The sequence below is a fragment of the Bos taurus genome, chromosome 12 (genome assembly GCF_002263795.3).
Source record: "Bos taurus isolate L1 Dominette 01449 registration number 42190680 breed Hereford chromosome 12, ARS-UCD2.0, whole genome shotgun sequence".
NCBI classification, from domain to species: Eukaryota; Metazoa; Chordata; class Mammalia; order Artiodactyla; family Bovidae; genus Bos; species Bos taurus.
In genome coordinates, this window is record NC_037339.1 from 26,027,039 (window position 1) to 26,045,204 (window position 18,166).

Genomic DNA, 18,166 nt, shown 5'->3' on the forward strand with positions numbered 1-18,166 from the left:
CTAATATAAACCATTAACAATCATGGCCATCATTGGGTAACACTGTCTAAACTATGTTACACTTTAAACCAATATTAAAAATCTACGTGATATTAGAGAAAACAACTGAAATATATTTGTTGTATATTGATGGAACATTTTACGATATCACTTTTAAGTTCAATTTAGTTTTGTAAACATTAGTGATAAATGCTGCTGCTTGAAAAGTCTGTTTCTCTCTGTATAATACTTGGAGACATATACTCAAAAGATAATATCAACATTCTGACTTTCCTGAGCATCACCACTCATAAAAACATATAAAATGCTTTCACAGAAGGTTCAATTTCAGTTTTTACTTTGATATTTTATTATACGAGAACACTGTGCTTAATTAAGGCAGAAACCATACAATTTGCTCATCATTATCTCTCTAGCACAATGTCTGGCACATACTATGATTTTAATAAGCATTCAATGAATTAATTTAAAACAATTTTTGTTACTTTGAAAATCTGCAGAAAATCATAGTCATTGAGAACAAAAATTTTACATTTTATGGCTATTTGATTTTTTCTATAACTTAATTGTAAAAGGACATATCAATATAAGGGATACATAAAAACATTAAAATTATAATCATTTAAAGTGTATTTTAATATACTTGTTTTTCTAAACATATTATTTTTCTGTCAAAATAAGGATTACCTGTTGATTAATTATTACAAATAGTGTACCTCTGTCATTAATTTAAAACAGGATAATTTCTTTCCCTACAAACGCAAATTAATTCTAATAGTTTGAGGAAGACCACTTGCTATACTGATTTTCCTTAAAAGTATGTTAAATTTAAGTAACCAATTTGACGTGCAGAAACCTGATATCTGATGTTTTCGCCAGTTTCTAACCACAGACATACTTTCCTCTATTCGTGCAATTAAATGTAACTTAAAAATAAATTGGATGATACAAAACAAAAATAACAAAATTGTGAATGGAGCATGGAAGGCAGACAGGTTAAGGACCACAGGGCCTGAGAACAACAAAGTGGTGAGTTCCTCCCTGGTTTATTTTTTTGTCTCAGATACACTAGATTTAGAGGCAAAGAAGCTAGCAATCCAGACAGGACAACAGGTACAGAAACAAAAAAAAAAAAAAAAAAGGAAAAGCCCCATAAAAGCATGTTTCTCTAGCAGAAAGATGAAGAAAAGGGCATCCAGGAAGACAGGAAACTTGATGACAATTGCTGTACTCCAACCAAACACCATAGAGAAGCTATGTTCCCCACAGACACACACTAGCAGAGGATGAGTAGAGAATGTAGATCTGAAACCTCATGATGGTCTAATGGGGTGCCCTCACATCCACACTGGGGTGGTGATATCAGAGAAAGTGAAAGAAGGAGCCAGGACTCTCATCTCTGCTGGTTGCTGACCAGGTGCCCCACCCTCAAGGGGTCAGTGGAGAACACGTGGAGAGCCTGCATTTCCTTCCCCTATGGACAGAATGAGGCATCCTTCTCCCTTTCCTATGGGATGGTATTGGAAGGAGGCACAGTAGAGTCAGGACTTCTACTACTAACGGAAAGCAATGAGGCTACCTCCCCAATAGTGGACAGCATGTGGGGAGCTGGAACTCCCACCCCTGGCAAGCAGTAATAAAGAGTTGCCCACTCCCTCGATGTCAGTGGAGGGGAAGTGGGGAACCTAGATTGCTATCTCCACCTGGTGGTGAAGAGGCTGTTCTCCCCACCTGCCCTGGTGGAGCGATGTAAGAGAAAGTCATCTAAAATAGAAGAGTTAAATGAGATAAAAATATCTCAGAAAATAATAACTTAAAACATGTTTCAATTTCAAATTACTTGTTATACCATGAATCTGGAAGATCTCAAATGGAATGTAAAAAAATCATCAATAGATGCCAATGCTGAGATGATAAGGATATTAGAATTCCCTGACAAGGATTTTAAACCAGCCATGATGAAAAAGGCTAGGCTTCAGTGAGCAATTAGGAACATACTTGAAAGAAAAAAACAGGGAAAGACTCAGCAAACAGTTCCAGCAAAATAAATAAATAAATAAAACAGATGATATAAAGAGGTACCAAATGGAAATTTAAGAACTATTAAATATAGTGAAAAAAATAAAAACCTTAGTAGATGGGTTTAACAGAAGAATGAAGGGGACAGAAGAAAAAAAATATTTAGTTAACCAGAGGATAGAACAATAGAAATTAACCAATCTGAATAGTAGAGAGTAAACAGACTGAAAAAAATTGAACAGCGCCTCAGAGATTTATGGATTACAACATCTAACATTTGGGTTATTGGAGTCCTGGAAGGAGATGAGAAAGAAAGCAGGACTAAAATAGAGTCTGAAGAAATAATGGCTCAGTACTTCCCAAATTTGAAAAAAAGAAAAACATAAATGTGCATAGATTTATGAAGCTGAGTGAACATAAGAAACACACAGAAGCACAGTAAACCCAAAGAAATATTTGCTAAGACATGCTATAATTAAAGTTCTGAAAAATAAGGACATAGGAAAATGTAAAAGGCAGCCAGAGAAAAATGACATCTCTTCCATAGAGGTAAAGCAATTAGAATGACAGCATATTTCACATTCAAAGCTATGGTGGTCAGGGGAAGTGTAAAATTTTTGCTATGTGCTAAAAGCAATGTCAACCCAGAATCCTACAAACAGTGAAAATATGCTTTAGGAATAAAGAAGAAATGAAAATATTTTCAGACAATGAAAAAGAATTTGTCAGTCTCAGAACTAGTCTAAAACAATGGCTAATGGCAATCATAAACACAGGGAAGCAAAAACAGGCTTTACTTTTCCTCAAGTGTTCTCAAAATTGAGAACACAATTTTGCTTTTGAAGCAAAAATTACAACACTGCCTGATGTGGCAGTTGTGCCTGAATTGTGTACAGAGGTAATGTTTAAAACAAATATAAATGAGTGAGGGTAAAGTGATGTAAGGGTTTCACTGATGGTTCAGCTGGTAAAGAACCTGCCTCCCAAAGCAGGAGACACAAAGAACGTGAGTTTCACCCCGAATCACGAAGATCTCCTGAAGGAAATGGCAACCAACTCCAGTATTCTTGACTGGAGAATTTCACAGACAGAGGAGCCTGGTGAGCTACAGATCATGGGGTTGCAAAGAGTATGATATAACTGAGTGCACACACACACACACACACACACACAGGTAAAAATTTCTATACTTCACTTGGATTTGTAAAATGACACCACAAGTAGACTGTGATGAGCTATGTAGATAGAATGTAATAATTAGAGCAACCTGATTATTGAGCTATGGATGGAGGTTCATGACATTATACAGGTGACAGGGATTAAGACCATCCCCAAGAAAAAGAAATGCAAAAAAGCAAAATGGCTGTCTGAGGAGGCCTTACAAACAGCTGTGAAAAGAAGAAAAGTGAAAAGCAAAGGAGAAAAGGAAAGATATACTCATTTGAATGCAGAGTTCCAAAGAATAGCAAGGAGAGATAAGAAAGCCTTCCTCAGTGATCAATGCAAAGAAATAGAGGAAAACAATAGAATGGGAAAGACTAGAGAGCTCTTTAAGAAAATTAGAGATACCAAGGGAACATTTCATGCAAAGATGGGTTCAATAAAGGAGGGAAATGGTATGGACCTAACAGACGCAGAAGATATTAAGAAGAGGTGGCAAGAATACACAGAAGAACTGTACCAAAAAGTTCTTCATGATCCAGATAATCACGATGGTGTGATCACTCACCTAGAGCCAGACATCCTGGAATGTGAAGTCAACTGGGCCTTAGGAAGCACCACTATGAACAAAGCTAGTGGAGGTGATGGAATTCCAGTTGAGCTATTTCAAATCCTGAAAGATGATGCTGTGAAAGTGCTGCACTCAATATGCCAGCAAATGTGGAAAACTCAGCAGTGGCCACAGGACTGGAAAAGGTCAGTTTTCATCCCATTCCCAAAGAAAGGCAATGCCAAAGAATGTTCAAACTACCACACAATTGCACTCATCTCACACTCTAGTAAAGTAACGCTCAAAATTCTCCAACCCAAGCTTCAACAATATGTGAACTGTGAACTTCCAGATGCTCAAGCTGGTTTTAGAAAAGACAGAGGAATCAGAGATCAAATTGCCCACATCTGCTGGATCATCAAAAAAGCAAGAGAGTTCCAGAAAAACATTTATTCCTGTTTTATTGACTATGCCAAAGCCTTTGACTGTGTGGATCACAATAAACTGTGCAAAATTCTTAAAGAGATGGGAATACCAGACCACCTGACCTGCCTCTTGAGAAATGTGTATGCAGGTCAAGAAGCAACAGTTAGAACTGGACATGGAACAACGGATTGGTTCCAAATAGGAAAAGCAGTAGGTCAAGGCTGTATATTGTCACCCTGCTTATTTAACTTCTATGCAGAGTACATCATGAGAAATGCTGGGCTGGAGGAAGCACAAGCTGGAATCAAGATTGCTGGGAGAAATATCAATCACCTCAGATACACAAATGACACCACCCTTATGGCAGAAAGTGAAGAAGAACTAAAGAGCCTCTTGATGAAAGTGAAAGAGGAGAGGGAAAAAGTTGGCTTAAAGCTCAACATTCAGAAAACGAAGATCATGGCATCTGGTTCCACCACTTCATCATAAACAGATAGGGAAACAATGGTAACAGTGACAGACTTTATTTTCTTGGGCTCCAAAATCACTACAGACGGTGACTGCAGTCATGAAATTAAAAGATGCTTACTCCTTGGAAGGAAAGTTTTGATCAATCTAGACAGCATATTAAAAAGCAGAGACATTACTTTATCAACAGAGGTCCGTCTCGTTAAGGCTATGGTTTTTCCTGTAGTCATGTATGGATGTGAGAGTTGGACTATAAAGAAAGCTGAGCGCTGAAACATTGATGCTTTGGAACTGTGGTGTTGTAGAAGACAAGAGTCTTTTGGACTGCAAAGAGATCCAACAAGTCCATCCTAAAGGAGATCAATCCTGAGTGTTCATTGGAAGGACTGAGTTGAAGCTGAAATTCAAATATTTTGGCCACCTGATATGAAGAGCTGACTCATTTGAAAAGACCCTGATGCTGGGAAAGATTGAAGATTGGAGGAGAAGGGGACAACAGAGGATGAGATGATTGAATGGCATCACCAACTCAATGTAGGTGAGTTTGAGTAGACTCTGGGTGTTGATGATGACCAGGGAGGCCTGGCGTGCTGTGGTCCATGGGGTCTCAAAGAGTCGGACATGACTGAGAGACCAACTGAACTGAACTGAATTATTGAGCAACCTAATTAGAGCAACACTAAAAAGCTATACAAAGACATATGTTAAAAATGACTATAGCTAATGAACTATCAGAAAGAGAAATTAAGAAAAACCCCATTCACAACTATGTCAAAAAGAATACCTAGGAATAAAATTAGTCAAAGAGGTGAAAGACCTGTATGATGAAAACAAAGACACTGAAGAAAGAAATTGAAGTAGAGACAAAAAAAATATTATATTCCATGCTCACAGATTGAAAGAATTGATTCTGTTGAAATGTTCCTATTATCCAAAGCAATCTACAGATTCAATGCAATCTCTATCAAAATTACAATGGTATTTTTCACAAAAATAGAACATAGAATCCTAAGATTTGTACGGAACCACAAATGGCCCAAATAGACAAAGCAATCCTGAGAGAGAGATCGCAAAGCTGGAAGTGTCATGCTTCCTGACTTCAAACTATATTACAAAGCTATACGAACAAAGACAGTATGATATTGAGATAAAAACAGACACACAGCTTAATGAAACAGAATAGAGAGCCCAGAAATAAATCGACATATTTTTTTATCTCAGTTAATTTATGGCCAAGGAGACAATACACAATGGAAAAAAGACAGTCTCTATGAAAAATGGTGCTGGGAGAACTGAACAGCCATATGCAAAAGAAAGCTAGACAACCTTACATGATACATGAAAATTAACTAAAAATGAGTCAAAGGCTTTAAAACGTAAGACCTGAAACCATAAAACTCTTAGAAGGAAACACAGGCAGTAAGCTCCTTGATATCTGTCTTGGCAATGAGTTTCTGAATTTGATATCAAAAGATCCCTTGCTGGCACTAGTGGTAAAGAACTTGCCTGCCAGTGTAGGAGACATAAGAGACATGGGTTTGATCCCTGGGTCAGGGAGATCCCCTGGAGAAAGACAAGGCAACCCACTCCAGTATTCTTGCCTAGAGAATCCTCACAGACAGGGGAGACTGGAGGGCTGCAGTTCATAGGGTCAGAAAGAGTTGGATACGACTGAAGTGACTTAGCACACATCGAAAGCAAAGGCAATGATAAAAACAAACAAGTGGAACTAAATCAAACTAAAAAGTTTCTGCATAGAAAAAAATCAATAAAATGAAAAGGCAGCCTACCAAATCAGAAAAAATACTAGGGAACCATATTTCTATATCTGATGAGAGGTTAATATCCAAAATGTATCATGAACTTGTAAAACAAAACAACAAAAACACCAAACAACCTGATTGAAAAATGGGCAGAGGATCTGAATAGACCATAATAATAAAAACGTTTTCATCTGTAATTTCTAAAATCTATTATCTTTTTTTTTCTTTTTTTTGAGGGAAGTGGGAATTGAGAAAATTCAGATATTTATTCTCTCATTTGTTCTTCTGGTATTTTCCCTATTTTCTGTGTGGAAATTATCTTGATATTACTGAGAGTCTGGTCTTTGATCATTTGCAGGATTTTCAATATTTGAACAGACATAAACTCTTTAAAAAACCCCAAAGTTCTGTTTCCTTTGAATCATGCTTGTTTTTCTGTTTATAATTTAAAGATAGTGTGAGTACAAGACAGGTATTGAGAGTTGTGCTTTCAACTCTGAGCAAAGAGTATCATCCATTAAAATGAATATTCACTTATTTTGTTCTCTCCTTTCTTCAATGTTTTCATTCAAAAATATATTTACTGAGTACTTATCCTGTATTAGGCAATGTTCTTGGTGTTGAAGATATATTTTAGCAGATTAATATGTATAAGATATATTCCTTTCCTTTTATTCTCACTCATGTCATTCATCCTGCTTTCCCACTGAAATTGAATATGTATTATTGACGCTTTAACTAAATCACTCCTCTATCACACCTCTTATTTAATATTTCAACAGATGCATTTAGCTATATTCTTCTGTAACATGTGAACTATTCCAGGAAAAAAGATAATAGAGACTACTCTAATTTTTAAATTTTTAATTCAAATTTTAAAATTTTAATTAAAACATAATTAACTTAAAAAAATTAACTTTAAAACTACTCTAAGTTTTCAGTAAGTTTTAACCCTAGATGTGATTAATAATTTGCAAGCACCATCAAAAATTTTTACTCTGTGATGTACCTATTTAGGTGACTAAATTTTGAGTACTCTAAGAGATTCTTTTAATACCTTACATAAGGTCAACAAGCACTTCTCTTCTTGAAGGAGCGCTCATTTAGACTTCCTGCACTTGGAGAGCAGTCAGGTGGACACACAGCGGACCCACCGTGCCATCGCTCTCATGGTTGTGCAGGTAGTCATGCTGCACTGAAATTTCACTTGTATGTGCAAGTTTATAGCAGCTATGAGCTCATGTGTGAAAGCTCTAATGATGTCAGCTGGGAGGATGAATGTGCTATCATACGTACTATTTCCCAATATTTATATATTTTGGTCCTTATAGCTTTGTTTTGCCTTTCAAGACTGACTGTAGAAACACTGAGCATTATATATACATTTTATTCATGATTGTGATTTTACAAGTATAGTACATAATTGCCAGAAAAGAGGAGGTAAAGAGCCAGTAATTAACGAAGGGAAGATCCCCAGTTAGGTTGTATTATGATAATTAACGTCACTATCAATGTAACACTGTTCACTAATTGGAATTTGGTGTTATTTTAGCACAAACAGGGTTCAGGAAGCATCACTTTTCTCCAGGAAATTTCTGATAGTTATATTTTAGACTTATTAGAATGCACTCAATCTTCTTAAAAAGGATATCCCCCCTCCCCATCCCCGACCCCGGCCAGGAATCAATCACCTTCGTAAGCTAGGAGGAAAAATGAATTTACCTGGTGAGGCATAATTGAACAGTTAATTGGTTACTTGATATTTGATAACAAAAACTATCCAGCGGAGCAGACAAAAGAGTAAAAGGAACAAAAGAATACTTTGCTAAACATACACACAAAATACAGTCAGAATTGAATTTTGGCTTGGCTAGAGAACTGGTGGTGATCACTTGAGCTCAAGGTTTCTGGGCATGACGTAATTCTGTCAAGATCGACCAAAAACACAAATGCTAACAGACTAATAGTTAAAAATTGTTATCCTTTCCTCCTCCAAACACACTGTAGATGGCATTCCTCCATCTGTTTGGAAATAAAATGTCAGATGTGAGTCACTTCCAGACAAAAGTTTTAAGAGTCACTGGGAATTTATTGTGTTCCCCTCCCTTTGTCGTAGCCAACAAGAAAACAAGCACTGATGTGGAGTCTCCATCATTTTCCATCCCTGAGTGACTTCAATGTGCAAAGCTTCCCTATTGTCCCAGGCTGAACATGTAGCATGAAGGAGAAATAAACCTTAATTGTGTTGAACTGAGATTTGAAGGTCCTATGTCACTGTTATCTAACTCCAGAACTGAGTAAGCTCCTAGAATAATAATACTTACAGAAGGGCCAGTATTTACTGAGAGATTATGGTATTCCAGGTACTTTTCTAAGTATTGTGTATGCATTAAGTCATTTACTCTCCATAAATTCCGAACATTTTAAAGTGAAGAAATGGAGGTGCAGAAAGCTGAATGGAGCGCCCAAGATTAAGCAACCAGTAGGTGGCAGAAGTATCTGTCCTCACCCCAGCTGACTTCTTAGCTTACACCACACTGCCTCTAACAGTAGAGAGAGCAACCAAGAAATGAACTATCTTGAGGCTATTACTCTGAAAGTAATGTCCGACTTCTGTCGTGTCCGACTCTGTGCGACCCCATGGACTGTAGCCCACTAGGCTCCTCTGTCCATGGGATTCTCTAGGCAAGAATACTGGAGTGGGTTGCCATTCCCTTCTCCATAGATGAATATAAAGACATGATTCCTATCTTTGTGCAGTTTGTAGTCCATTTCATAATGCAAATAAATTTATAAGTTTTTTTTTTGTAAGTGTTAAAAAGGAAAGAGATGAGATAAATTCTCTTTAATAAAAATGGGGGAAACAATTTACTGTATAAATGGATGTGCCAGTACACAAGCATGACTATGCCAATGAAACATGATAACAAAGTATGTTGGAAAAACAAATTCTGTATTTATTGGCACTTAGTCCTCCTCCGTAAGAAAAATCATCAACCTTTTATTTAACATGTCTGGTGTGCTATTGAGTTAATTCCTAGTGATCTACACTACATCAATGTTATGTGTGTGTACACACATGCACTCTAAAGTATAAATCAACATAGATAAATCTGACCTATGTCTAGCTGTTAGTACTGTTCTGACCCTCCTATGTATTACTAAGCACTTCTCCCAAAGTTTCATTTCTCTGACACTTTTACATCCTCTCTGACCTGAGGCTGTGTATTATATTTGGTGATTTAAATGACAAAGTGATTGGTGATACTTCTAAAAAATGCATCCTTCCTGTCTTTGAAAAGTGTACCCTCGCATCCTGACACTGTAAAGTCAGTATACAAAGCCAAATCCTAGACTCTGGTCCAGGGTTTTCAAGCCAGGCTAGTTTGTTCCCTCTCCCTGCATTACTGAACCTGAAAAGAAAGACAGGATTCCAAATACATCACGGGGGATGCATTCCAACGTCTGTCCATGTCATTTGTTCCCATGCATACCAGTGGGGAGTAGTTACTGTGAATGATGATTTTTGAGACACTCTCTGAAACATTTTGGATTCACAGAGAGGGAGACAGTGACTGATGAATGTATGGGAATTAAACCAGGCTTCCAATTAAATTTAATGAAGCTTTAAATGAAAAAAAAAAAAAAAAAGTGAATACTATTAACCTGGTTGGGAAGATTACCTGGAGTAGGAAATGGCAACCTGCTTCAGTCTTCTTGCCTGGAAAATTTCATGGACAGAGGAGCCCGGTGGGCTACAGTCCATGGGGTCGCAAAGAGTCAGACACAACTGTGCAGCTGAGCATGCACACACATGTAGATTGCACAAGCCATACTTAATAATGAGAAAAGCCTTGTTAGCAGCCAAATCGAATACCTTAAAGGCATGAAGAAGAAAGTGGGTAGGAAAGTCAACTTTTTGCTTAAAATTTTGTTTCCATTACAGGTTTCTTACTTTAATCAGAGTTAAGTCTAACTTTCTCTTAATGTTGCTACTCTTCAGGATGGTTCCATGGTAGCTTATGCTACCCTCTCCCTTCCATTTCCACTGTATTGTTTACTGCAGTGACAATCTGTTGAACCTCTTTTCATCTTGTTTGCTCCTAATTTACATTTTTAATAAAAAAAAAGAAAAAGGTAGTATCATTTGGTTATAGTATAACAGTATAATCTTAGTCCTAGTGCATGAAAAGTAAAAGCTTTCAGCATAAAATACACTGCACAAGAAAACCCTTAGTTTATTCAAGGTGACCTTTGAAAAGCCACAGTGATGTCGCCCAGTAATTTTAAAGAGATATGTTTATACTGTAAATTTGAAGGTAGCCAGATATCTATTTGATAAAGGGCAGAACAAATCATTCAAGAAAATATCACTCTGTCCTTAAAGTAATTAATCATATCTGATGGCTTATATTTCTTTATTATTTATTATTGTTGAATGAGAAGTCTTCTAATCGAGTACTGTATGTTTTAATTGATTCTCTAATTTGCATTTTGCTTTCTTCAGGGAAAGCAGTTTTTTTGAGGACAAAAATGTTATCCTTTTGCTTTTCGGGTGCACCAACGCTCCTTATGAGCCTGTTTTTTCGGTATTGTAAGGAATACAGTGGTTTTGAGTCTTTAAGGGATAGTTTTCCATGTGAAAATGAGATGAGAAAAATAAGCCCATAAGCATCTGGTCAGGTTCTCTGTAATTTTGGAAGACACGAGAGCAGCTACTTTAGGTGTGGTGTCCAAGAAATTGGGCTCAATTCTTACAAAATACTTATTTACAATGTTTGTAAATTCTGAATCTCCACTAAAGGAAGAGGAACAAATACAGCTGTCGAGTATCTAGCAGAGAGTTAGAGCTGGTTCTTGAGCTTTCTGTAACCAAAAGCTGAAGATGAAGGGCCTCCCCATTGGAGTCTTATTAACTCCTTTCCTGTAAGGGTTACCTTTACCAACGAGGTTGACCGGGTGAGATCAGAAGAGGTGTTCAGTTCAGTTGCAGAGTTGTGTCTGACTCTTTGCGACCCCATGAACTGTAGCACAACAGGCTTCCCTGTCAATCATCAACTTCCAGAGCCTACTCAAATTCATGTCCATTGCGTCAGTGATGCCATCCAACCATCTCATCCTCTGTCATCTGCTTCTCTTCCACCTTCAGTCTTTCCCAGCATCAGGATCTTTTCCAATGAGTCAGTTCTTCACATTAGGTGGCCACAGTATTGGAGTTTCAGCTTCAGCATCAGTCCTTCCAATGAATATTCAGGACTGATTTCCTTTAAGATGGACTGGTTTGATCCCTTTCAGCCCAAGGGACACTCAAGAGTCTTCTCCAACACCACACTTCAAAAGCATCAATTCTTCTGCACTCAGCTTTCTTTATAGTCCAACTCTCACATCCATACATGACTATTGGAAAAACCATACCTTTGACCTGGCAGACCTTTGTTGGTAAAGTAATGTCTCTGCTTTTTAATATGTTGTCTAGGTTGGTCATAGCTTTTCTTCCAAGGAGAAAGTGTCTTTTAACTTCATGGCTGCAGTCACCATCTGCAGTGATTTTGGAGCCCGAGAAAATAGTCTCTCATTGTTTCCCCATCTAGTTGCCATGAAGTGATGGGACCGGATGCCATGATCTTACTTTTTGAATGTTGAGTTTTAAGCCAACTTTTTCACTCTCCTCTTTCACTTTCATCAAGAGGCTCTTTAGTTCTTCTTCACTTTCTGCCATAAAGGTGGTGCCATCTGGGTATCTGAGGTTATTGATATTTCTCCTGGCAATCTTGATTCCAGCTTGTGCTTCATCCAGCCTGGAATTTTGCATGGTGTACTCTGCATATAAGTTAAATAAGCAGGGTGACAATATACAGCCTTGACGTACTCCTTTCCTGATTTGGAACCAGTCAGTTGTTCCACGTCCAGTTCCAACTGTTGCTTCTTAACCTGCATACAGATTTCTCAGGAGGAAGGTAAGGTGGTCTGGTATTCCCATCTCTTTAAGAATTTCCCACAGTTTGCTGTGATCCACACAGTCAAAGGCTTTGGTGTAGTCAATAAAGTAAAAGTAGATGTTTTTTGGAACTCTCTTGCTTTTTCGATGATCCAACGGATGTTGGCAATTTGATCTCTGGTTCCTCTGCCTTTTCTAAATCCAGCTTGAACATCTGGAAGTTCATGGTTCATATACTGTTGAAGCCTGGCTTGGAGAATTTTGAGGATTACTTTGCTAGTGTGTGAGATAAGTGCAATTTTGCAGGAGTCTGAATAATCTTTGGCATTGCCTTTCTTTGGGACTGGAATGAAAACTGACCTTTTCCAGTCCTGTGGCCACTGCTGAGTTTTCCACATTTGCTGGCATATTGAGTGCAGCACTTTTACAGCATCATCTTTTAGGATTTGAAATAGCTCAACTGGAATACCATCACCTCCACTAGCTTTGCTCGTAGTGATACTTCCACAGGCCTACTTGACTTTGCACTCCAGGATGTCTGGCTCTAGGTGAGTGATCACACCATCATGGTTATCTGGGTCATGAAGCTCTTTCTGTGTATTCTTGCCACCTCTTCTTAATATCTTCTGCTTCTGTTAGGTCCATACCATTTCTGTCCTTTATTGTATCCGTCTTTGCATGAAATGTTCCCTTGGTGGCTCTAATATTCTTGAAGAGCTCTCTAGTCTTTCCCATTCTATTGTTTTCCTCTATTTCTTTGCACTGATCACCGAGGAAGGCTTTCTTATCTCTCCTTGTTATTCTCTGGAACTCTGCTTTCAGATGCATATATCTTTCCTTTTCTCCTTTGCCTTTACCTTCTCTTCTTTTCTCAGCTCTTTGTAAGGCTTCCTCAGACAACCATTTTATCTTTTTGCATTTCTTTTTCTTGGGGATGTTCTTGATCACTGCCTCCTGTACAATGTCATGAACCTCTATCCATAGTTCTTCAGGCACTCTATCAGATCTAATCTCTTGAATCTATTTGTCACTTCTACTGTAAAATAGTAAGGGATTTGATTTAGGTCATACCTAAATGGTCTAGTGGTTTTCCCTACTTTCTTTAAGTCTGAATTTGGCAATAAGGAGTTCATGATCTGAGCTCAGAGGCAGAGAGGCAGACTTGCGACAGCCAGAGCTGGAAGGCAAGGGGTTGTTACAATCTCAGCCCCAGAGCCAGCATCTTCCACTAAACTGAGAGCAGGGTCCCAGCTGCTAACCACAGATTCCTGAGATCCTGGATGATTGACATCTACCAGGAGGGTCGCAGCCTGAGATCAGCTATCCAGAGGAGACACACGGCACACCCGGGAAACTAAGTGGCCGGGACTGGGGATGCGATTAAAATGCACGGTACACCTAGGACAGTGTGCTCACCAAAAACTTGGTCGCCTGAGCTGCTCAGACCTGAGAAGGGCACAAAACGCATGCCCAGCCCACAGAGACTGCGCCAGAACTGTGTCTGAGGGTCTCTTGTGGTGGTTTGGGTCAGCAGTGGCCTGCCACAGGGGCCCTGGGTACAGCAGACCTAGGCATGGCATAAGCCCTCTTGGAGGAGATCGTGATTAACCCCTCCATAGAACCACCAGAACTTACAGAGGACTGTGGAAACAGACTCTTGGAGTGCACAAACAAAACCTTGGGGGAACCAGGACCCAAGAGAAAGGAGCAGTGACCCCACAAGAAACTGACCCAGACATGCCCATGAGTGTCCAGGAGTCTCTGGCAGAGGTGTGGGTCAGCGGTGGCCTGATTGAGGGTCGGAGTCACTGAGTGCAGCAGTGCCTGCATGAGACCTTTTGAAGGAGGTCCTCATTATCTTCATTACCTCCATCATAGTTTGGCCTCAGGTCAAGCAACAGGGAGGGAACACAACCCCATCCATCACCAGAAAATTGGATTAATGATTTACTGAACCTGGCCCCACCTATCAGAACAAGACCCAGTTTCCCCCTCAGTCAGTCTCTCCCATCAGGAAGCTTCCATAAGCCTTCTTATACTTCTCCATCAGAGGGCAGACAGACTGAAAACCACAATCTCAGAAAACTATCCAAACTGATCACATGTACCACAGCCTTGTCTAACTCAATGAAACTATGAGCCATGCCGTGTGGGGCCACCCAAGACAAACAGGTCATTTTGGAGTGTTCTGAGAAAACGTGGTCAACTGAAGAAGGGAATGGCAAACCACTTGAGTATTCTTGCCTTGAGAACCCCATGAACAGTATGAAAGGGCAAAAAGGTATGACACTAAGATGAATTCCCCAGGTCAGTAGATGCCTAATATGCTACTGGAGGAGTAGAGAGATAATTCCAGAAAGAATGAAGAGACGGAGCCAAAGCAAAAACAACAACCAGTTGTGGATGTCATGGGTGATGGAAGTAAAGTCCGATGCTGTAAAGAGCAATATTGCATAGGAACCTGGAATGTTAGGTCCATGAACCAAGGCAAATTGGAAGTGGTCAAACAGGAGATGGCAAGAGTGAACATCAACATTTTAGGAATCACTGAACTAAAATGGACTGGAATGGGTGAATTTAACTCAGATGACCATTATATCTACTACTGTGGGCAAGAATCCCTTAGAAGAAATGGAGTAGCCGTCATAGCCAACAGAAGAGGCGTGGTTCCAGCAAATAAGTGGAAAGCTTTTATGAAAAAATAGTTTAAAGGACATCTTCACTTTTATAACTTTCGCTTTCTATACCTTTTCACTTTATTCACATTTGTTAAAAAATAGTGGTTCCAACATCATGAACAATTAAATAAGGAGGCAGGACTGGAGAGTAGAGAAATCAGTTCCAAAAAGAAAAAAAACAAAAAAGAACTTTATTCAATGAGCTCTCTGGGACACACATGATTAGCAAATCGGGTGAACTGAATTTTCACTCTTTGTCTTTGCTTCTTTAACCAACTTTTTTCTGACTCATTCTGTATTTATTACTTATTTTTGGGCAATAGCATACAAGCTTTTTGGTGCAACTTTCCACTCCTTTATGAATTTTCTTCCTTTTCCAGTAGAGCTAGCCTCAATTTAAAGAAATCTTAGGGCAGAAATAATTACTTTTATCTTAATTAGGCAAAGTGTAAAGTTACTTATGAAACATTTAATTCTATAAAGCAATTATCCCACTTGAAGAAAGGAGATATTCTTTCATCTTAATAATTACTGCTGTGGTGGATAGGCTTAAATTTTAGAAATAATTAAAAATTATGTCCCATAAGACTTCAGAAATTGATCACTATAAGAAATTACACAGGAAAGAATTTGCTTAACTTTGAGGAAATTCTTATGCTGAACTGTACAATTTTCAATTATCTTTAAAATTATATCTATTACGGCAAAGTAAATGTTTTCAATAACATAAAAAATTTCATATAAATGATATATTAGTTACATAACACTTACATGCCTGGTATTATTTAAAATGAAGTTTATGATTTCACTGTTACATTTTCTAAATCATGGTTCATTTATAAAATGGGGATAAATAAATCTACTTTATAGAATTGTTGCAAGGAAGGCATTTAGCATTTGGCCCTGTGCATGGTACACAGAAGTAAGCAGCAGTAGCAGGAGGCAGAATAGTTAGAAATAATTTCAAATCCAGCCTTGCCTCTCACTTAGGTAAATGACAGCTTGTCTTGAGTATTAGTTTCTTATCTATGTGGGAGTAATAGTTCTCATTAAAGCTCTTTGTTCAGTGCTTGCTACAAGTCCACCAATAAATAATAATTATATCAGCTCTTATACAAATTGGATACAGTTATGTATTTCTATTAAACAAGTTTGCCAGAAATTCAGATGTATTTTTGAAAGGTCTAGCATTTTTTAATCCAACACCTAACTGTAGTGACAGTTATGCAGAAGTAATAAACCTTTTATCATCCTCTGCAGGGTCCCTGGAGTGTTCCTCTTTCCAATATCATCACCCATACTGCATTATCTAGAACCTTGGTTTCCCTCAGAGTGTCCCCCAAACCTGTGCTGTTCATTCCTAGTCATACGCTTTTCTTTTCATTTAAATGTACATGCTCATATAATTAGCAATTAATTGTGCATTATTCTTTGCGATGTTTTGCATTGTTTTGTATCATATACCATTATTTTCCAGAACAGTCTTGCTTGTAAATTTGGCAATTAAATATTTGACAGTATTCTGGTAGATCTCAACTTTTCATTTCTTCGTGTATTTATACCTCGACTCTCTTACTAGACTGTAAACAGCAAGACACCAGTTTCTAATTTACACAGCTTCACAAGTCTACGGTACTTTAGAAGAGTTTGCAAATAATAGGTAAGAAATAATGCTTGTTAATTTAATTGTTCCCTCATGGTGTTTTCATGTAATAAAATTAGATTTAACTTAATTTTTCTAAATTTTTATTTACTTATTTATTTTTTGGTTGCATCTGCATCTGCACGGCATGTGGGATCTTAGCTCCCCAACCAGGGAACGAACCCATGCCTTCTTCATTGGAAGTACTGAGTCTTAACCACCAGGAAAGTCCCTAGATTTAACTTTTAAAACAAAATTATAACAGTGACAAGTCTTGAAAAGCAGAGCAAAGCTACCAATTACTAATCATGCTAATAAATTTTAACAAAACCATACATGGTTTTTTGTCTTTTACACTAATACACACTAAGTGGGGTGGAAGAAGTTATCAAAATCTCTTAGAGGGTAACATGCTTAGTAGAAGGAATGATTTGCCAGTGACATATTTAATCCAAATAGAAAAATAGAACAGCAAATTTAAAACATGGTGACAAATTAGTGAGCTTTGTGAAATTTGTTTTATGGTGCATGATCATTTCAGTAATCAAACACAAGCTGGTCCATTTGTATTTGATTCATTCTGTTATTTGTGAGGCATGCCAAGAAAAATGTTCTGTCCAAAAACAGTTATCTAACACATATATTTTAAATTAATTGAAAAAGTATGGTTACTTGTTTCACAATTAACTTTTTATTTACAAAAGCTCTTAACTCTGTTGATACTCAATTTTGCCTGTTCAGAAAACAACCAACCCCACATCCCCCCTACTTTCTTTTCCCTATATCAGTCCTTAAAAATATGAAACCATTTTTCCAAGTGATCTTCCTTTCTGATTTATATTTGTCACACTAACAGAGAAGAAAGCACCTACTAGTTGCATGAAAATACAGCAAACCTTTCATAATATATTTACCTTAATTCTCATTAATACAGATATTAATAAATATTTTAAAACTGTATTCACAATAGAGGAATAATTATGTCACTATTTTAAAGCTAATATTTAAGAATAACATGTAAGTTTGAATTCAATTTTAGTGTTCAGATAAAATGTTTTTCCATAGGGTAGCATAACACTTGTGTTTATATAATTTAAGTATATTTAAATGTTCACCTCAGTGTTGATCATTCAGTTATTAGAATTATATTTAAATTTTCTATTAAAATATAATATTTGAAAATTTTCTTATTCTTTTTTTTTTGAGTGGCTATAAACTATTTTACCAATTTGGATAAGTTTCTTGAGTTAAATTTTACTTTTTGTTTGACTCAATTTTCAAAATATAAATGGCTTATGTAAATTTAATAATTAGGACACACTAAAAAAAGATTTGTTCTATACATCCTTTAGTTATGGATGGACAGTTATTACTCAGTATTTAATAAATTTCTTATTTCCTCCTTTACATAAAGGTAGTTTATATGCTTAAAACAATAACATAATATCATGACTAGGAAAACAGCACCTAGCTCACAATTCACTAATCTGTATCTATTGATTTGACCTTCATTGGAGGTTA

General features: G+C 37.4%; 1 protein-coding gene across 6 annotated transcripts in view; it reads right to left on the minus strand.

The window, feature by feature from the left end:
- Positions 1 to 18,166, minus strand: part of NBEA (neurobeachin) — a 673,061-nt gene that overhangs the window by 257,944 nt on the left and 396,951 nt on the right. The window lies entirely within an intron of this gene.